The sequence below is a fragment of the Manacus vitellinus genome, unplaced genomic scaffold (genome assembly GCF_001715985.3).
Source record: "Manacus vitellinus isolate BGI_N305 unplaced genomic scaffold, ASM171598v3 scaffold_2_pilon, whole genome shotgun sequence".
Taxonomy (NCBI): domain Eukaryota; kingdom Metazoa; phylum Chordata; class Aves; order Passeriformes; family Pipridae; genus Manacus; species Manacus vitellinus.
The window spans coordinates 37,530,074-37,552,850 of NW_021940208.1; positions in this window are offsets into that span (position 1 = coordinate 37,530,074).

Consider the following 22,777-nt stretch of genomic DNA (forward strand, 5'->3'; position numbering starts at 1 on the left):
CCTAGTTTCTGCTTCCAGCTTGATTCTTTCTTGTGCTTATGGTTCATGCACAGTTCATGCTTTAATCAAGTTGATCTCTTACTGCATTTTTTCTCTTTTCTTCACAGCAGGGTAGTACATACCTGTGGATGGATATTGTTATTGTGTGTACTATTTGTAAGGTGCTAACTCTGTAACAGCATTTTCCTTCACATGAGATCTGGCTTTCCCAGTCTGTGAATTTATTGAAGTCTACCTTCTATCCCTCAGCTGCTGTTCTTCCTTCTTATCCTGAATGACCATGAATCTTTTTTCTGATGGCCACTCTTAAATGGACCTTTCAGCTTCCACACTATTGTCAACGAATACAAAAGAACCTCTCCTTTACTTGCTTTCTTTACTTCTCGCATCAAAAGCATTTTCCCTGATACAGTTCAAAGATTTCCCAAGTAATCTTCTGTATTTATTTCCCAGAAGATATTCCTTATTATGCCCAGCTACATTTTGCTGAATATAAAGTTTCTTGCAACTTATTACATCTTTTTTTTTTCCCTCGGTTCTTTTCTATTTATGCTACAAACCTTGGAAATAAAGATGCAATCCAAAGCTATATCTTGCATTTTAAGACAGAGGTTTTGGAAAATTTATGTCTAGCACATTTTGCTTGATAGAGTACAAAGGTCAGCTTCAGGATAGCATTTTCAGAATAGCTTCCATTGTTGATGGCACAACCCAGAGCACATGAGCTCTTGCAAGTGGGGGCATCTCATATGCTACTGATATGGTATATGGCATTAGGAAGTGAATAGGTCAGCAGGCAAGTCTAGATGGTCCATGGGCCTGTTCAATCTGGGGTTTGTCTACAGGATGTGAACAATGGAAACAAGTGGATTTGGGAGTATGCCAGACTGCTAGATGCTCATGTATGTCCTGTTAAACTCATGATAATCTCACTGAATCACATGGAAGGGAGAATACAAGGGAGACCTGCTACAGTAAAAGCAAACCTTTCTGAACACAGCTGGACCTTCCCCAGAAAACAAAAGACACCTCTTAATGTCAAAATCTCAAAACACAGATCTAGATAATTATGCTATCTTGAGAGCTATAAGCAGAAAAAACATGAGAGAGAAAGAGAGAGAGAGGGAGAAAAAGAGAAAGAGAGAAGAAAGGAAAAAAAGAAACAAAGAATTATAAGACACCAAATGTGTCTTATAACTCTTCTGTTTTATTTAAACAAGTGGGGGTTTTATAGTTCATAAAATACAGTATAAGAAAGAAATACTGATCTCATAAGACTGAAATTGTCAGGTACCAGCATACAGGCCCAATGTCCATGGTCAAATGAAAACTTGTTGTCATTTCAAGTCAAATAATTACTCATCAAACTTAATGCAAATGATAAAATGTAAAGTTTGCAAGCTGAAGCTAGATCCTGAACAGACTTCTTGTGTGCAATAACATAAACACTTCTGGCATGAGTTTGAAACCAACCCATTGCAGGCTAACCAAGAAGCCACAGGACAAGGCATTTCAAGTGAAGGCAATAATATCTCTCAAGCAGAACATAATAATGAAGAGTTTCCCTTTTCGTATTATATATTTATCACAAATTGGTGGTACAAAGAGCCCAAAAGAAGCCCTATTCTCTATCAGATCATACATAGGGCTTGGGATCATATTTTAACGTTTCAGCTTTTATTTTAATAAGAAGTGTTTTGGCATGCTGAGTATTTTTTTAAAAGTATTTTTTTTAAATGTAACTTGATGTAACCAATATCTTGAATTCTGTCTGTGTCTGTAAAGATTTGGAATTAATAGATATGAAAAGAACAAATTGGCCCATATATCATAATAAAGTCTTCTTTTAAAAAGGGTAAATCAATCTTTTAGACCTTCAACTTCTAAGCTTTAGATACATTAAGTGAAGAAGATTTTTAAACCCTAGCTACCTTTAGGGGCAAAAAGCTTAATATAACCACCTGCATAGTAAAACATGGGGACCTCAACAGCTTACTCTTTAGAGTAAACACTTCTTGCAGGAAACAGAACAGCAGGAAGGATGCAAGAGACGAGCTAGTGTTTTCCAGAAATACTTAAGCCAGCTCAACAGTAAATAACAGGCATATGCACTTGTCTTAGCAACATAAGGATTACCTTAGTGCTAAAATAATGGACTAAAATGGCTTCTTCTGTACTGAACCTAGGGAAGTCTCTCCTTGTAGGTCCCACTAAGAATTTATAAGAACTTAAGCTAACTTAGACTTAATTAAGTTACTAAAGATGTCTTCCATCAGTAACAGTCTCCTTTCTTTAATTACACTGGTACTTTATTCTTCCGTTACCTGCTGAATTGTGTGTCTGTACGTAAATTTTTAACTCCTGGGCTATGGACTCTTGATGTCTCTGCTACTGATTTCTGATACTCTAGTGGTCACAGTGCAGGATTAGGGTTTATCAGAATGACTACTGGTGGATGAAAAGATTTACGGAGACTGCCTTCACTGCATGTGCGAGAAGAGTGCACTATAACAAGGCAGTGGGACTTACATAGCGAGTTACTGGGGCCTCCTGCCGCCCAAGAGTACCCCCCAGTCAGGGGAAGTAATGGTTGCAAAATTGTTGTCCTTACATCAGCTAGGTAAGAAGCCCTTCATCTCTGTTTATGAGGTCTCTTCTTTTCCCTTTGTCACAAAGAATAGGTGCTGGTTAGACATTTTAATCTCTCTCTTAGAACCAATTTTAATTGTGAGCACAGAGCACTGCTTTATTTTGAGCCATTATTAAAAGGCTCTGAAAGTGCTGGAAAGTGGTGTTATCACACAGTTTATGATTTGAAACACCTGCAGCATATTCAGATCCTTGTTGTTTTTGTAAAGCTCCCCAAATCACACCTTAGTTCCTGAGATTAGATTCCTTCAGCTGCTGTACTTTTCCAAGAAAAGTGCTCATCTTCATTGCCAGTCCTAAGCATATCAGTAACCTTTTTTTTTTAATTATTGCTTAAACACAATAAAATAAAGTGTTTTAAGGCTAAGAACAGAAAGTAGAAGAACAATATGTGGCTATCTACCCAGAGAAACAAACAGTGTTCCATTACTTTATTTCTAAATTTTCTTGCCACTAAAGATATCTGTAGGAAAGCAAAAAATGAAGGTAAAATAAATACCTTTCCGATGTTAAAGACTGATAAATTAGGTCCCTATTAAAGATAATGGTATTGACATGTTCTTTATCTGGCGTTTTGCAAAACTTCTCATTTCTCCCATCTGCGTGTAAGAGAGCACACTAAACTTTTCATAATAAATACCCAAAGCTTTGTGTTAGTGTTATAATACAAAAAAGAAGACAACTAATATGCTAGTGGGGTTAGTGTACACAAGCAGAGAAAGAGCTGATAAACAACCACTGTGCCTTGAGGCAGTTTCTCTAGTCCAAAAGCAATGCTTGGTCTGAACTCAACTATACAGATGTAATGCCAAAATGAAGTAACTCCTGGCTTTAAAGCCCCTGAGAGTCACTAGAAAGCTTCTCCAGGCTTCAGATTACACTGTAATTTATTTTCCAGTGATTCTGTAGTGAGTAAATTGCTTAACTGCCATTAAGGAAATGGAGCTGGTTTCCTGTTCCTGACACAGATTACTCACAAGACCCTGGATAAGTCCCAGTGCAGTAGTGGAAAAGATAAAATTATTTTTTGAGTATACACACACCAATACTGAAATGTTAATCTGAGGGATAGTGATGGTACCTCTTTTAAGGCTGACATTAGAGAGGTCATAAATGAAGTATGATACCTGTGATACAAGAAGGATGAGTGAAAGTTAGTGACATCTAAGAGAAGAAATAGATGTTTCCCAGTCTACAAAAAGAAGTTATTGACCCTCTTGAACCATCTATGAAACAATTAAAAGACTTGATTTCTATCTGAAGTACTTACCAGCAAAAAGGTAATAATGCAGAAAGCAACAGGAGCTTCTGGCCAAATGCTGACCTAAAAGGATGGTACATATTTTTTGCTATGTTATCCATAAGCTAAATCATTTAATAAATTAAATATTTAAACACTTAAATTTATTTAAATGTTCTATAAGAATTTAAACCATTTATTCTATGCCTTAAAGTTAGTCATTTGATGCAGAAATTATCGGAAATTATCTGATATCTGGTAAGTTGGACCACCTAATAATCAATGTTTCTTCTGGATTTGAAATCTTATGGATCTCCTATTGTTGCACTCTACCCATCTCCAACAACTTTGTGTAACGGTACATAAAGTCGTTTTTTAGGTGTTATTACCATGTTGTTCGTTTTATAAGCAGACCAAAAAAAAAAATTCTTGGTATTTATCCAAAAATAATCCTATAATATACGGAGAGTATGTGTTTTAAATCTCTTTGTGCCCTCATTAGAAACTATACACTCAGGAGCCAAGGGAACGCTACATTACTGGCACCAAGCCCTCAGCACGACGAGGATGTTAAGTACTACGAGTGTAACTAATCTCTCGGATATCTCTAGGGGAAAATCAATGCTGCTCCTTAGAGGGTACAGCTGGGAAGTGCCAAAGCAGCAAGACCCCGAAACCCGAGGGGAGAGATGCCCCCACACGCCCGCACCCAGGGCGGGGAGCGCCGCTGCTTCAGGGGCGGCTCCGAGCCCCCAGCGCGGGCGGGGCCGGGAGCGGGCGGCTGCTCCACACCCGCGGTCCCGGCTGTTCCATCCAGCGGTCCGGGGCCTCCCCTCGGGCAGCCGTGCCCTGCAGCAGAGGGTCGCCCCGAGGGACCGCGGGGAGGGCTGCCGGAGCGGCAAGAGCTCCCAATACTGGTGTCCCATGTAGGGTGCAATGAAGCGGCAACATGTAGTCCGAGGGAGATTAAAAGGGACGGCTGGTAAGGGATTCTGGAGCACAGGTTAATTTGTCTGCTGTCCTTCCAGATGCAGGCAGGGACATTGGAAGAAAGACACTAAGGGAAGGTGCTCTGCATCTTCCCTAACTGTTTTAGTGTAGTGACAACAGAGGAATGCAGGAAAACTGGCTTCCCTAGCTTAAAATCAATTTCTGGAGGTAGAAGGGGAAACGAGGGGAAACTTCAAAAGTTACATGTCCATAGTTAACACAAAAGCCATTGGTAGTACTGAGAATAAAGTCCTTGTTCATGGCTCTTGCAGTGCTAGAAATTGAGATGGGTGGACTTTCCAAGGGCAAAAACCATAATGGTCTCAGAGAGTAACTAAATTGAGGGTGGAAATTTCCCTTTTAGGATTTTAGACCACCTGAGACAAACAGCTTCTTGAGGAAAAAGCTGGGCACACATGGAAACGCTCTTTGTTACATGCTGGTTTGCTGTGAGAGCCAAGACTTGGAAGTTGTGCAAAGGTGGCCCTTCTGGTGTCAGAAGAGCTTGTTATAGCCTGTAAACTTCTCATAATCCTATTTGTACTCAGCACTGCCTACTTCTCATGTCCTTCCTTTTCTACAGGAACAAATTTAACTTGTCTTTTGAAATCTCATTACCACAAGATTTCTCCTTCCTGTATCAGCCAGGCCTTTCTGGTTGACAAAGAGAGAAAAGAAGTTGTAATGAAAAGCAGGATTATTAAACTGGAAGTTGTTTACACGCAGACTGGTATACCCAAGAGTATGCACTGCAAGTTCCCTGGCTGCTGCTGTACCATCAGGCTCCATATGTGCTGATTGCCCAGATTTTTGGGCTAGTAAGAGATCAGATACAGTCTGGCAGGCGATGAAATGCACTGAGAGCAAAAGGAAGTGGTGAGGTGGGCACAGACAAAACTGTAGCAGTGCTAATGCAGTAAAGCAAGCAAAATAAGCTTAAAAACACATGCATCACAGTGTGTAGAAAGCTTAGCTTCAGTCCAGCAGAATGCTATTCTGGTTAATTCATGCAATCATTTTGCTCTTACTTTGTCATGCCAGCTACTAATAACAGAAAGGCTCAAAGTACTTTTTTATGCCTCTGACAAAAGATACTGAAAATAAGTGCAACAAGGGACCCTTCAAGAAGGGATCCTGCTAGCTGACACTCCAGAAATTCCCTCTTATCTTAAGCAAATATATCAGCTATACTGCAGATATTTATCTGACAGCGTTATGTGAGACATATGCGTGACATGGAAGGAAAACATAAGCTCAAGTGTTGTCTGCTGAAAGGGCTGTCATGCAGAACTGATGGTATTTTTCTGCAACTAGCTCGTGTGCCTTAGTTTGCTGTCCTTTCTGTACACTGAGAATGATATCTAAGGAGGCTGATAATGGGAACATGAAATCAAACAATATAAAACAATTTGATTCCTCAAAAGAATTATGCAGGAAATTTTGGTTCCTTCCAGCCTGACACAACTTATTATTTATAAGGCTAAAAGCTGCTTCCAGGAAGAACTGGAGAAGAGTACGCTTTCAATAACCTAAGAATTATTCTCAGACTGACTAAAACCCATAAGATGTCAGAGATCATGATGTGAGCAAGGGCAGTCTGCTTTTCTAAGACGAAATGGGAGTTAACTGTGCTGGAAAGAACTCACCAAAAAAGAGGAGAAACATGCACATAGAAATTCTCAGATTTTTTTTCAAAGTAGATATATAAAGTAACTGTTTTCTACTAATTAGCAGTGAAGTTAAGCCTGTTTGTTTACCAAAAATTGGAAAGCCAAAAACTGATAGAAAGAACACACTTTCTGTTATATGGATTCAAATTTATTATTATATATACTTTCAATTAAATCAACAAGTACTTGTTTCCAAAAGAAGTGAGACTATTATTCCTACTGTATACACAGATTGTAGACATTCTCTTTGCTAATTGGAAATCAATAGGGTCTTACTCGTGCATTTAGCCTCCAGTGGCTTTATGATTTCCACAGGATATTTGACAACCAACGAACAATTTATGATTTGGTATTATGCTGGTGTGTAATGTTTCCACATGGAAAAGATGGAAAGATCTGATCTGTGAAATTCTTCAGGGCTTGCCTTTTATAAAACCCTTGCATCAAGAAAAATAATGTTCAAGATATGATACTACTTAATTAAGTATGTGCCAGTGAAAATAAATTACATACACAAAGAGGTACTGAGGCAGAATGTCTATTAAGTGATAGCAAAAGCAAGTAACACTATCTTGGCTCATCTTGAAACCATTAAAACTGTAGTGAGCAATATTTTTCAGAAGAGGTCATATAGATTACTCCAACTCTAAGAAAAAGATTAATCTCTTCAATAAATCATCCCGAAGTTAATTATTTCCAACTGACTTAAAAGATCTATGCTGAAGCAGCAGTTTTTAGTTGCATTTTAAGTGATTCATTCCTTTATACAGTCATTAAATGCATATACGATCAGTTTCTTAGGTGACCAAAATATCAATCAGTGAACGTTTTTGAGTTTATTAGAAGGTCTATACAGGGTGGGCACTTGTCAGTTTGCCCACCAAGGCTTCAGCAAGTATCAAATGAAGTCAACAGTTCATGATCTGTTATGCTAACTGCAGTTTGCAGCATTCTGTATTTATTTGTTACTGCAGAATAAATTTGGAGCAGAGCTAGCTTCAGATTTCAAGGTGGTTTTTTCCCCAGGAAATTACGTTTCAGGGTGAATATAAAAATTTTATCCTTGAAATGATTAGTTGTGACTATTCATTGGGCTGGCTTGTCAGAACTTTTTATAATATCACACAATCTCTCTTAACAGGGAAATCTCTTCCCGTTTTTAAGTTTCACAACAGGATTTGCAATCAGTAGACTGAGACACCTTTTTAGTTTATTATGGGACAGTAAGTGTCAAAGCTGGGGCGGAAAAGGGTTAAAAACTGCCTTTTAGATGGGTCTAAATATTGCACCATGTGAAAATAGTATGAAAAATGACTTGCAGTGCATGAACCCAAGGTTTAAAGTATAAATCCTTTTGAAGAACTGTCTAGTTAGATACCGGCTATATGGATATTCTGAGACAGGACAATAAATAGAATGGACTTCGGGTCTGATTCATTTCAGCTTCCCACTTTCACACCGTAAACTGCAGGAATGTGTATGAAGGCATTGGTGGAACTACATCTGTGAGCATCACAAGTTACAAAGAGACCATGAAAAACCACACTGAAGATGAAAATAGCAGAAGACTGATCAGAGTTAGGGAGTGACAAGGCATGACCAACTAGAAGAGGACTCCTTATCCTAGGAAACTGATGACTTAGGGAGACAATATGACAGAGGGCTAAAAAAAATGTCATGTCAGGGAGAAGTGGATGAGGAATGATTATTCTTTTCCTACACAAGGAATAGTGGTTGTCAAATAAAATGATGTGGCAGACTGAAAACAAAAAGGGAAATGAAGCCCTTTAGCATGATATAGATAAGCCTTAGAATTCACTGCTGCTAGATGTTGAAGATAGCAAAAGTTCACAGGTGTTTGAAAAGTAACTACATAAAGTCATGGACTAGAAATCCACCAAGAATTATTAGATACAAAGATAAAGCTACTGGCTTAGAATCTGAGAATGGAAATAGGAAATACCATTACCTTATTGCTTTACATTTATGTGCCTCTGCATTCTTCCTTTACTTCTCCCTTTCTTCCCTAAACTTCCTTATTGGTCATTTCCAGAAAGACAATACTGGGCTAGGTGAATTTTTACCTGGCCTAACACAATTATTTCTGGAAGCCCTATGTTCAACTCACATTTCTCCTCATTTGCTTTTCTGCTGAAGTACACACACAGTTGAACAGTCAAGAACTTGAAATTTCAGAAGGTAAAAAGAACAGTATGCCCTTCCCTGCCACAACATATTTGGAACTTTCTCCAAACTGAGGGTTTCAGCTGTAAAAATCTGAACAATTGAAAAAAGATGTGGACAGATGAAAAATTGAAATATGTCAATGGCTGCTTTAATCTTTCAATAACACAAATCCAGTCAAAAATCCTGGATGTCCTTAACCAAGGGCTAGGCATGGCCATGTAAACTCTACAGTCCCTCTTAGTCCTATGGCTCCTAATTAGGTCATTATCAGCCTTACCTACTTCTACCCCGGTCTGTGTTCATTCTCTGTTGGGTTCATACTTCACTTTGCTAAGCCCTGCAATATCGGTGGGTAAACATTGCTCAGGGGTGCAGGGCTCTGGAATGCATTACATTTAGCAGCAGTTAAGGCCTGAGGGACACTGCTGGAAATGTTGGCTTCACTAATGCTGTCAAGAGTGAAGGGGAAGGCAATTAGGCTAAACCTAACACCACACAAAAGTCACAGGGTAGTGACATTACTGACAATTAAAGGAGAGAAAACAGGACTATGAGAGTAAAAATACCCCAGAAAGTCAAGCTCTTTGTCTACCTATACTACAGAATTGTTCTGCTGTGATAAAGTCAGAATAAATTCTGATTTTCACTGCTCCAGTAAGTGTTTATATATTTACAAAGAAATAACTGTGTTAGTGTTCTTCCTGGTTATGCACCCACATCTTATAATGAAAATAATAGATTATAATGTCTTTGTTGTACTATATTGTTCTATAACTGAGAATTAGATTGTGTTTCATTGTAAGTATTTTCAAAATATACAGATAATTACAGCTTTTACTAACACCACTGAGGCAAATGTGAATTCCCTGGTGGGGTTTTAAGTCTCATCTCAGCATATTTGATGTAGAACAAACATTAAAAGTACTCTAGTATTTTTTGTTGATGCTTTCCTGAATAAATTCTATTAAAAATATAGATTCTTTTGCTCTTTCATGCAGAAAGTATAGTGAGAACTATTTTAATATTAAAATGACTCATTGAGATGTCAAAGATTAAATTAGAAATATCAACTACCTATCTTTTTCTCATTTCCTTGCAGTTGGTCATAACAATCTGCAGAGAATATATGTGAAGTAAGTAATCTCTACTACCTCCATTCCTGGGTTATGATACAATTTTGCAGATTTTTAGCTTAGTTGCAAAAACCAATGCTGGGCCATACACATTCAGATTGATATGTGATCCCCAGCCACCACAGGGCAGCAATACAAAAAAAAATTGGTAATTTTCTTCAATAAGTGAAAGAAAACTGCATGCATTATGGAAATGAGAATTTGGTGCTTTATTTGACTGATGAAGGACAGGTCCAGTTCCTTTTCAGCTACTACACAAAGATATTCTACCATATCAAACAATATCTAAAGTAGACATTTTTGAGTTGAAGAAAAGGCAAATGAAACAAAAAGGGGAGAACTAAAGTCTGCAGCAAAATATTGTCTCTAAGGGAAGATTATTTTTTTTTCTTCCACGTAAACTCTTGAATAATTACTCATCAGTTCTCCAAACTGGAAATTTGCAAAAAGCTGTTGAGTATGGCTTTCAGTAGTAAAAAGAGCAAAAGCTCTTCAGGGTTTCAATTACATCTTTGCAACAGCTGTAAAAAATGTAAACATGCAGATTGTTCCAATATATGAAAACACCTTCTTTTACTACTTATTTGTCAAATGGAATAAAGTAGCAGTGACAACCACTGGAAAGTTTTAGATAAATAAAAGACGCTCCAAACTGGGAAAAATACTGTGTTATCAGGTAGCTGCAGCTTTGCTGGGTGAGCTAATTATTCATGTAGAGACATTTTCTAAATGTGTCATTTCAGACAGTAATGGCTTCTAATTCTAGAAAGCCATTTGCCTAGAGCAGTAGCTTCTATGGCTCTAACTTAGCAACAAACCCAGTGCAACCTCCACTATTTTAGCTGAACAAAGGCACTTGGCTCTCACCAAGTATCTCTGTGTCACTAGCACATTTTTATATGCTTCACATGTAGAGCTCTTAACCATAGAATGGCTGGCTTAGAACACTATTAGGTTAATATCAACTTACCCTCCCTGCCCTGGTAGCAACATTTGCAACAGAAACAGGCCAGAACTAACAACTGCTATAAAAAGATGCCTGGTTTACAGGTAAGTTCAGTCCATGCTCAGCTTTGCAGCTCCTCCATACCGCTGTGTTATTCATTCTTATACCATTGCATGCCTTAATACTTCAGCAGCATATGCTATTCAAGGAAGTCTTTGCAATCTACTGTTCACAAAAGCACCTTTCTTTAAGCTCAGGTTAACTTCCTCTGAACCTACAGTGGATTTTAAACCTAGGCTTCAGAATAAGCATGTCTGCACACATTTCCTACATGGAGGTGAATGCAACCCTAAGTTAAAGTGAAGTAAAAAGGATAAAGATGGCATTCTGTGGAAACTCCTTCTCTGAACTCTGTTACCAAAGTCCATCCTCTTTGCCCCTGTCTCATAACAAAAGAGAGCCTTTTGAAGACAGGGGTGACATCTGTTTTCTTTCAGTCCTCAGGCACCTCTCCTGACCACCATGAGCTTTCAAAGATGATTGTGAGCAGCCCTAGTCACGGTGTGCACCAGCTCTCTCAGCACTTGTGGATGCATCCCACAAGGGCCCATGGACTTGTGGATGTCAAATTTGCTTAGGTGTTCTCTAATCCTATCCTCTTTGACCAAGGGAAAGCCTTCCAACACTCCTTTACCCTGGTCTCCTAGGTCAGAATTCCTGAGGGCTGATCTTGTCAGTGAAGACTGATGCAAAGAAGATATTTAGTAACTCTGCCTTCTCTGCATCCTCTGTTAACAGGGTTTCCCTTCCATCTAGTAATGGGCTCACATTATGCTTAGTTTTCTTTTTGTTATTGTTGCATTTGAAAAAGCCCTTTTTGTTGTCCTTGACATCCTTGGCCAGATTTAATTCCAGGTGGACTTGGCCTTCCTTGTCTCATTTCTACTTACTCTGACAACGTCTCTATATTAATTCTAAGTGGTCTGACCCTGCTTCCATCTCTTGTGTATTTCCTATTTACACTTGAGTAATGACAGGAGCTCTTTGTTCATCCACACAGGTCTCTTGCCCCCTTTGCCCAATTTCTTGCTCATTGGGATGCATTGTTCTTGAGCCTGGAGGAAGTGATCCTTGAATATTGACCAGCTCTCTTGGACACCCCTTCTCTGCAGGCCCGTTCTTATGGGATTCCTCCATGAAGATCCCTGAAGAGGCTAAAGTTAGCTCTCCTGGAGTCCATGGTGGCAATCTTACTCTCTGTCCTGCTTCCTCCTCTCCCAGTACTGAACTCCACAATCTAATGGTCATGGTCCACCCGCCCCAGGAAAAGGGGAGGGGGGATAACCCATGTTTTTATCAATAATTCCCTTGGGGTGGATTAGAGTGAAAAGACACTGAATAATCGGTGTCTGAAAACATATATTGGTAAGGTTTATTTTAACAACTGTGTCACCCTTACTAGTCTACTCTTTTATCCTAATCCATAAGCTCTTTCTTTTATATAAAAAACCCACCAGTACTGTGTAGGTTTTTCTACGTATGAAAACCAGAAGAACATTCAAAATGCATTTCTTCTATCAACCTTCCCTGAAGGGAAATCAGGAAAGCACAATGCTTTTGCATAGACACTTGGAGCGTACTTATTAAAGCGCCTGACAGCAGGAAGATTTTCTTGCTTTACTGAAACCAAGTTATTCAGAACTTCCTCTTCTGTTATTCTGTATAAAGTGACCAACTTGCTGATATCAGCCAGTAACTCTTTTATTCCCCTTTCTGCTATAGAAATTAAGATTTAAAGTAATTTCACATTGTCTAAGGATACTAATTTAAAGAAACATTTCTTCCTCTAATTTTCTGTAATTTAATTCTACAAATTAAAAAGTGAGCAGAACATTGAGATATTTAAGAGACTATCAAGGGAAAAATGGAGAGGACAACTGTATGGGTTCTAGTGAGGGAATTATAGACAAAATCATATTTAAAGCTACAATGGGGCCTTCTCTTGAGGAGTAACCTGATGAACACAAAGTAAGAGAAAAGCTACTACAACATATTACTTTTAACATTAAAAGTCTGTTATTTATCCAGGCAGTATCAGCCTTCATACAGCATGGGGTGGGGTGGACAGGCAAAGTGTGCAGCCTCTAGGAGCTAAGAGATTGGCACCAATGACACTCTTACCTGGCCACATGCCTCTACCACAGCTGCAGTTCTGTGTTGTCCCTCTGATTTCCATAGCAGTTCATACATACTGGAAGCAGGGCCTCAAAAAAAGCAAATACCAATTTCAGCGAGTGCAAGTCCAGGTAAGAACAAAGGAATGAGTTGTGTGCCACTCCAAAATGCATATCAGCAATGTTCTTAGGTGACTCTGTAAATGGAGTTTAGGAATAACATAAATAACAGAATATAATGAAGAAGGAACTGCGTCAAAACAGTGCAAGGAAAGATCTGAGAAAATACTCTTCAGGCATATCCTCTAGATATTCTCTAGACTTGTACCACAGTAGATAGAATGAGATGAAACAGTGAAAACACAAAGTAACACAATGGACTAAATTCCCACTAGCTGCCTATCAGGACACTTGTAAAAATACTATACTTCTAAATCCTAGGTTACAGGTTCATCAAATAAATGTAAATGTAAAGTCCTGAATGTAAAAGAGAGAATACTGGGTTTTTTTCTAAATTGTCATTAGCATTCTGTAGTGACAGCACCTTTGTTGAGATCAGCAGGAGTTACAGTACATTCTGTACATACTGTAACAGGATCCAGATAGTTCCTATTAAAAAGTCATAGATATAAAGTCTAAAATGGAAAGAGAAAGCTATCATGATTTGTATAAATCAAAAGCTATAAATTCCAAGTACTGTACTAATTCCATTGTATAAATTTAATAAGTTAAAGAAAAAGAACACAAGGAAAGTAGTAGTCAGCATGATTACAAATGAAATTATTTAATTTTATTTGGAACAATGTGAAAAATTGTATGTATTTCTATACTAGATGGAATTTGTAGGCTTGTTCAGGAAAAGTATAAATATTTTGCTCTTTTTGTCTGTTGAGAATACTGACCAATTTCTCTTCTGAGACTAATCCAAAAAATATGAGCAACAAGTATTTTTTTCAATTGGGTCTGGCCAATTTACATCTGGTATCTTTACAAGCCTGTGTTATTACTAAAGCAGCCTTCTCAGAAATTCTCAGATTCCTGGGAAGCTCCAAAGGACTGGAAAAAAATATAGACTGCTTGAAGACTGTGGTTACAAAAAAAAAAAATTGAGTAATTTAGGAACTTTAGGCCTGCCAACCTGACAATCTATCCTTAGCCATCCATTTATCTAGTTGAAAACTACTTATCCAATGTAATAACTAGTGGAAATGATACTGAACATTTTTGCTTCACAGTAATGTCCATCAAGACTGATGTGTAGAAAATAGATCCACTTGTACTAGTTTTTGCTTTGCTCTTTAGTTGTTAGAAGTTAAAATGTGGCAGAATGTTTAATAAGAAAACATCTTATGCGCTGACATGCATTTTGACTGATAACTGGGACAGCATTCAGGGAACAGAATGCAGGTGCTCACTGTCATGGCTTACTGAACATAAACTCCAGTGATGCTTAAATCCCTTGGTCTGCCAATGCAAACCTTGGACAAATGAACGGAAAGAAACAGAGGATAGGACAATTTTACTTTGCTTTGGTGCATTCCCTTCCTAGAATGAACAGTATCTGAAATCAAGATGTTGATAAATTGATGAGCATTTAGAGAAGAGACAGAAAATTACTAAAGAACTGAAAAACATGCCTTACTGACAGACCACAGGAGCTCACTGTGTTTAGTTATCAGGCTATTTGTCCTAGCAGTAGTAAGTTATTATGCTGTCAGCCAGTTCAGGGAGCTGATCTGGCTGAAAGCTGACCTGCCTTTTCCTGTTTGCTTATTTAAGGTTTTCATCTGCACCAGGTCCCTGAACTGGTCCACCCCATGGCCACATAAGCAGTGCCAACACAAAACTGGTTACAGGGACAAGTGGCAGGGAACTAAAGGACAAGACAGGACAGTTCATCCCAGATCTAGACCAACTGAACTGCATCTGTACATATCCTCCTACAGAAGGTTCTCTACAGCCTCATGTTGTAAGTGAAAAAGACATTACAGACTCTTCTGGGTGGAAGCCAAAGCTGGTGACATTCACACCAGAATAATTAATCAGGCATTGTGATGTCTTCTTTTGCACAAGCATTATCATCCATGAGATTAGATGACAGTCTAGGAGATTTCACTGCCTGATGTATAGACATTGCTGGGGGAAGCCCTATGCTGAACAGCAGACCACGTGATCTGGATGTTTCTTTCTGTCCTCAAACCCTAGGAGGCGATGTGTTGAAAAACATCCAATCTGGTAATCGTCAAGCTGAAATTCTTCTTCCAGAAACAGAAACGTTATGGCATTTGTATACATAGACTCTTCCTCTAACATTTTCTAAAGAAATTGGACTGTTTGGACCAGTTACCCACAGCTGAGTGCTCTTCAGCCTCTAACATGACACAAACAAGTCCAAGTGGATAAATATGCTAATAAAAAGTAATAAAGCCATTGCTCTCACCTACAACAAAAATTTGCCTTTACCCAGTGTTTTTGTAGTTTATTCAGCACTTTTCATGGTTTATTTAGACCACAAAATTTTGAAGAAATGTAAAACTTTTTAACTGGAAATAAGCTATTAGACAGTCTACTGGAAACAGCTAAATCTTTCCCATATTCCAACCATACCTTGAGACAGCAGATAAAGTGCAGACTGTGAAAGCAAACGCTGGAAATAAGTGGGTCAGAAGTCTAGTGGAGAAGTGCCAGTTTGTGGTTGTTTGGCTGCACAGAGCTTGCCAGAATACAAATGCTGCCCCTTTATTCAGACAAGGCACCAGCAGCAAGACCATGCTGGCTCAGGGACTACTGACCTACCTTGGTCATGGCCAGGAAGGAAACAAGGCAGAAGGGGCAGCTGTGGTCAGGGCCAGTGGGTCATCCTGGGGCCTGGGACCCAGCGGCCCACCCAGCTTGGTTCTGACTGCACAAGGGATCACGGCAGGAAGGGATTGCCATGGAGCACTTGTGAGTTACTGCAAGACCTCCTAGTGCTTGCAGCTTTCTGAAATACTCATGCCTTGAGCTGTCAGCTATAGGAAGATGTGGAAGTGACTTTTATAACGTGGGGAAAATTAGGAGTGTTTGTACAAGACTAAAAATTTGGGGAAAAAAATGCATAATCTGGATCCTTTACTAAAAAAGAGAAAAAAAAAGTAAAAAAAAAAAAAAAGGTCACATTCCTGGAAGAGTCTCTGCCCTTTTAGAGGGAAAAAACTTTAACTTCAGGCTTCTAATAATCACGGAGGAGAGAGATTGTCATTTAGCTATTTGGAAAATCTGAGTCAAAACCAAACTACATCCAAATCTACAGAAGACTACATAGTTATGAATATATACTTTGCTAAAGGACCACTTAAAAATTGTGAGTGTGACCCTAAAGTTCTGCCATGACCAGAAAAACAGGTAAAACTGAAGTAGTAACATTTCAGGTTATTTCAGTTAACTATGAAACCAAAAAGAAAGGTTGTTCCCATCACACCAGCACTGCATTCCCTGCTGAAGACGGTGGGAGAGGACTGGAGGAAAGGGCTTTTTCTTCGTTTTACTTTTTTTTTTTAATAACAGCCTGCTCCTTAATAAATTAACTAATGTTCTGACTTTACCCCAAAATTACAAATGAAAAACATAGATCACGTGCTCTTTATCAATGGAGTTGTTCTCTTAATTGTAGTCTTACCCTCTTTGGCTGAACTTCAGTGAATTAACACTTACTTAAATTTTAGTTTGAGAAAATTGTTAAGCTGCAAAAGCTAATTCAGAGGCAATATGGAGCTGGGCATTCTAACCTTAGTGACGCTATGATTCCTATAAGCTCCTTCCTATATGAACTTCCCCATCTTTCTCATTATGTTGAATTAAAAAGGATGATAACATATTAACCCACATCTGTCCATCTCCCTAAGCAAGGTGTACTGCTAACATTGTCATTTCCCAGCAGCTAAACACTGAGCTTTTTTGAAGGAGGAAAAAAAAAACCCCACAAACATTTCTTTCAGCCAGATGATATCAAATAAAACCTAGAACAAACAAATGTCATCAAGGACTATAGCTTTTTGGGGCAGGTCGGGTTTGCAAGCTAGGAGTAATGTGTGAGTGTATTACTTGAATTATAGAGAGAAATATCTTTGATTTCTTTTGATACCAAGGAATTCCCCCAAAATGCATGAGGCTGTTCCCATTTTGTGCAAGGATTTTTCCTAGCTCTTATTTCCTCACAAGGAAATAGACTTGCTTCAAATCCCTGACTCACTGTTGCCAACAACTTCGATGGAAGTATCAAATGCTCCAGTGTGTGCTAAAAAACTTGTAGAGCAAGGAACGTCTAACAGAATTTAATTTTATTCCAGTTTGAACACGGTGGAGACTGGAATGGGGAGGAAATGTGATAATTTGACCAACCATGGCTTTGACTGTCTCAGCAGTTGCGCTGTGTATTTCCAACAGACAACTTGCAATATTGGTATTACTACTTCAGCAGTCATACATAAAAGTTTTGTTTGGCAGCAGGGGAAAAACACATGCAGCTCACTTTAATGAAAAACAAAATTAGCATTCAGTTTCATAAAACTAAATGCTAGTACTTTCTAAATAAATAACACACTAACACTAATATTTCAGTAAAACACTAATATTTCAGTAAAACTATACTGAAGATTTCCTACAATAAAAAAAAACAAAACCAACCCTGAGGCAAATCTAGTCTTCAGAAAATATTTTCCTACACATTTTGATCCATTTCTGCCAGCTAAAAGTGCAGAAATCCCAAAAGCTCCATATTCATAACAAAAAACTTCTCCAGCAAAGTTACCAACAGGTTTAAGATAAGCAGTCAAGAAGGGCTGGTATAACAAGGCTCAAGGCTGCTCTAGCTACACTTGGAAATGCTGCAGAAATTTGGAGTCTGTAAGTCTTTTTAAGACATTTTAGTGCACCCACTTCCTTGACTTGAGTGGCCACTGTCACAAAAGTGTGTGACTGCTTGCCTCCTCAGTCTACAGGGATTTAGTACAATTGGACTATATAGACAGTGCCAGGCATTAATTACAGTATTCTGTTAGCCTTGTTTCCTAAGGAAATACGGCTCATACACCTGCATTGTCCATTTGAGTGGACATCTGTCCCCCTTAACAACCTCTGACTTGATGGGTAACTTCAAATACAATCAAAAGAACAGAAAAACCTCACAGCTGTTACATTCTTACAAATTTGATGAATACTGCTGGCTGGGTAAAGGAAAGAAAGGAAAAAAACTGTAGTTCACTGAAGGAGGAAGCTAAAATTCAGCCATAACCTTCAGCCTAACAGAAGGTGGCTCTGTCAAGGAGTGCACCATCTTTTTCCATATAAAAGTGAAATAAAATGGGTGGGGGTGAGTAGAGTAGTTGAAGTGGTAGTACAAAGAAAATGAGACCTAAGTCTTCAGAAAGGCAGACTCAAAGTATTGTTCCTCACGGAACAATCTCCCTTCTTGTATTATTGCATGATAACAAAGCTCTCAAATACTATCAAGCTGTCAAATAAAAGAGTTAACTAAACTTCCTTCAGCTGGTTCCTCTGCATTATAACCATGCTAGCCAAGAAAAAACAGGCACTTCACACATGTGGATTATACTAACAATTCACTACTAATTTTCTATGAACCTGACCACAGGTTTGTAATAGTTTGCTAGAGATCACAGGGTAGCTAATAAGAATTTCTAGATGCATTTATCTCAAATCATGTATTATCTTAGCTATTAATGCTTCTTTCATTAAATGACCACTATATTCCATGTTATTATTCTCTGGCTTCATTAAAAAAATTAACATTTTACTTCAGCATGACTCGGTGCCACTCAAATTACGCTGCTTAATCACTATGTCTTCCTGAGGACTGATTGACCAGTACTACAAGAATTTTTTGTGATGCTTAAAAGGAAATTGTGCAGCCTGAGCATTATACATTTCTGCTTTTCTTGCCACCAGTGTTACTAGAGATCCCTATTCACATAATTTTCTTTGCTCTGTGTTTCTGCGTTACGTATCAGTCTTTGCTGAAGTTATGAATATGATACTGTGGAACAACATCTTTACCGAGAATAAAAAGGACAGCATAAACCACGCAACTGAGTTAATATTTAAAGAACAAAATTTAATTTGGTATGCAACTTTTTCCTAGGAGGATCTTTATTTTCAATGCTATACATGGGAAAATAAGAATGAATAAGTGGCTCATTATCTACATGTATAAAAATATAGACGTCCTAATCAAGCATAGGTAAAGTCACCCTTCATGATATGCATCACTGAAAAGACCTATGCCTTAACTTCTAATTAAAAGAAAGACTGCCTCTGTAGGGGGCTTAACAGCACTTATAAATGCTACTGCATTCCTCCATAAGTACATGAACTGTGAACAACCGCTGCAAAATATATATGGGATTCCAGTATTGTGCCTTTAGATTTTTGTCCTTTTTCATGCCAACAAGTTAGCAGAGTCACCGTGTTTATCCGTTCTTTGAGCTTTCAATACAAGAGACCAGCAAAACTCAGTGACTTTGCCTTGGGCATTTTTCCTTTTAAAAAATTTACAGAGATTACTAAGTAATGTTTCAGAAAAATATCATTTTCTGTGGCAAACCACCAAATGACTATTACATTTATGGCACCATCATTTTTAGTCCACTGATGATACTGATAATGAGTTACAGTAAATAAAGGGCCCCATTTTTTAACACTAATAACACTTAAAGTTTTTAGCACAAACACAAAGATTAAAAAAAATCATCTGTTTATATTACATCCATTTTTACTTAAAATATGAGAATTTTTGGGTCATCTGCCAGCAAATGGATAGGCAATCATTAATCAAAATACAGGCAATCTTTGTTTTAGAGATGCATTCAGCCACCTGGAAGTTTAGTTACAATTCACATTCAAGCAAGTATGTAATCAATTTCAATTCTACAAGCTGATGATACTCATATTCAGTTTTTCCATAGAAACAGGTATAAGAAACCAGTAAAACATTACCATATTATGTACATAACATAATGTGTAAATGCTAAGCTAGATATATTATGAAATTCTGTAGCGCTAAAATGATTAAAAAACTAAATGATTCATGTAAAATGCTTATATACTGTATATATATGTACATTAAATCACAAGCTATTCATAGCTCCTATGATGGATTTAGTAAGATACTAGATTCTTAAAAAAAGAAAGATATCTAGAGCGAATTTGAACACTTTACTGAAAACTGATTTTATACAAAATCTTAAAAAACATACTTCAGAGTTACTTAACAGAAACTAGAAAAAGACAGTCATTATTCTTGAGAATGGCACTGTAAAGACCTAGTAGCTGTGATCAATGTCCTTTCACTTGTGGTATGAGTAAGTTAAGCACAAAGAAATAATCTCAGAGTAAGGCATAGGACAAATAGGCTTCACTCCCATCTTCAGGTGTATTGGCCTCTCACTGTATCTTATTGCTCATCTAATTTGGCAGGTATACATTTCTTTGCTTTTAAAAATACTCCATAATACAACTATCTACAATTGGACAGTACCCAGTGCTTTCATATGCACATCTTCAATTTAATCATATCAATAAACAACCTTGCTAATATTAAAAAAAAAAGCCAAGGTGATGAAAATTTTTTTCAGTTTTATGCAGTTGTGCACATGCTTAATGAAAGACCAAGGGATGAACGCAGAGACTGAGCACTGAAATTTGATAGGAATGTAGCTATAGCTCTTTTCAAAGGAATTAAGGTTTTAAAAAAAACCCCTACTATGAAATTCTTTGGTTAGAATATAAATGCTAGCAGTATTTCTAAATTTGGAGTTAGAACAATTTATTATTCAAGAGTTTTAAAAACACAACTTCGAGCCTTTAATATGTACCACTAAATTCTTCGACACTTCACATATATTTAGGCTATTTTTCCGTGATGGTCTGAACAGACAACACAGATTCTTAAATCAAGTTTCGGTTTTTAAAGGAAAGTGCTTTTGTACTCCAGATTTCAAGAATTTATTAAAAAGAGCTGGTCCATCTTCCCTACTGTAAAACCTGCTGCTCAGATGATCTGTTCCAAAGCAGGCTATGACTGCTTCCTCCGGGAGAGACTGCTAGACAGCAGTAACAAAATATAGCTCAAAAGGGGTAATTTCCCCTGAAGAAAGTTGGCACCATTCTTGTCTTTCTAAGGACAGGGTTCAATCCTGTCCTAAGAAGCACTAAGTTTCTCTAGGAAGAGGAACATAGCAGTGTCAGTGGTAGTACTGCCATGAAACTAAGAAACTGGTTCTTTAAGAAGTGATGTTATCCTCAATTCTGTTGGCTTGAGAGTTTTACAGCACTAACATGACAAAAAATAATAAGCAAGCTGCTCTTGATTACATTTATAATGTACATCTGCATTAATTCAAGGTATGAGATTTCAGCTTCCCAGGAAGCAGAAATCTTTTACTCTGGCAAGCCTGGCTTCATCTCACTCCCATCATTTTGAGGGTATTTAAGGAAATATGCATTGAGACTTCTGTGCATATTATAGACAGTAACTGCAAAAGAATTATAAGGATTTCAGACCACCCATGAAAGTTACGATTCACAAGCACTATAATTTTGCAAAGTGTCGTTGTTTTACCTCTCAATGGAATAAACACGTCTCTGAGGACACTTTATAGTTTAAACGGTTGGTTATCCAGCAAACTTGTCCTTTCACATCAGCCTTACATGTTTGCTGCACAGGCCCTTGTCCAGTTTAACAGCTTGGAGAGAGGAGTTCAGAGATACAGGGAGCAGAGAGGGGATATGGTAGCAATCAATTGTGAAGGACCACATACATGCCTCCTCCAGAATTACTCATCTCTACAGATAAAGTATGAGCCAGTGCAAATCCCTCAGAGTCAGGCATCACTTCTATGTGACAGTCCTTCACAGACAGACATGACTTTGTTGGGGGGGGTGGTAAAATGGACCATTTTGGGTCTGCCCAACGGGGGTCCTGGGATGAGAAGAGACAGCCATTTGTCATGCCATCTCCAACAGAAGTTGCTTTTGAGCAACTCAGATCAGTTTCTCAGCCCCTAATTGGATGGTTTTTAAAACACCCCACCCTGCAAGAGCTATACCTCAGCTCTGTGCGTGGTGAGGGGCAGGGACTGGGCACACCTGCACGCTTTCTTGGGACGGGTACTTGTCTACTCCCAGTATGTCTCTCCTTCCTCGCTACCAACACAGGTACTGGGGGACGTGGGAGGGAGGATGATGGTGCGAGCCGGGCTATGGTGACTGATTAGGGACGTGGTGGCCAAGCAGGGACATTGCAGCCGAGGCACAATACAGTGACCTCCCGCCCCTAGGGCCGTCAGGAGGTGCTGCAAGAGGGGCGAGGGCTGCGCTGGGGCTGACCCGCCTTGCGCGTGAAGGCAGACACCGGGGTGAGGAAAGCACAGAGGGACACGGGCCCCCTCCACATCCTCCTCCTTCCGGCATGGGAGGGGACCTTGGGTGCGAGGGTGTGCAGGGGCCGCTGCCTTGTCCCCACGCCACGGGCTGGGCGGATGCTCAGTCCCGGCAGAAGACATACTCGGTGTAGCTGGTCCAGATCTTGTCATCGGCAGGACCACCCTGCTCGGGGGCGAAGGCGCAGGTGCCAGTAGAGGAGCAGGCGGCCATGCGGAAGCCGGCCTCGGAGAGCCGGTCGAAGGCTTGCTCGAGGAAGTTGAACTTGAGGTAGTAGCGGGCAGTGTAGCGCTCGGGAGGGCGGTCAGGGTCGCGGCTCTCGTTCAGCGTCTCCCCGAAGACCTCCTTGG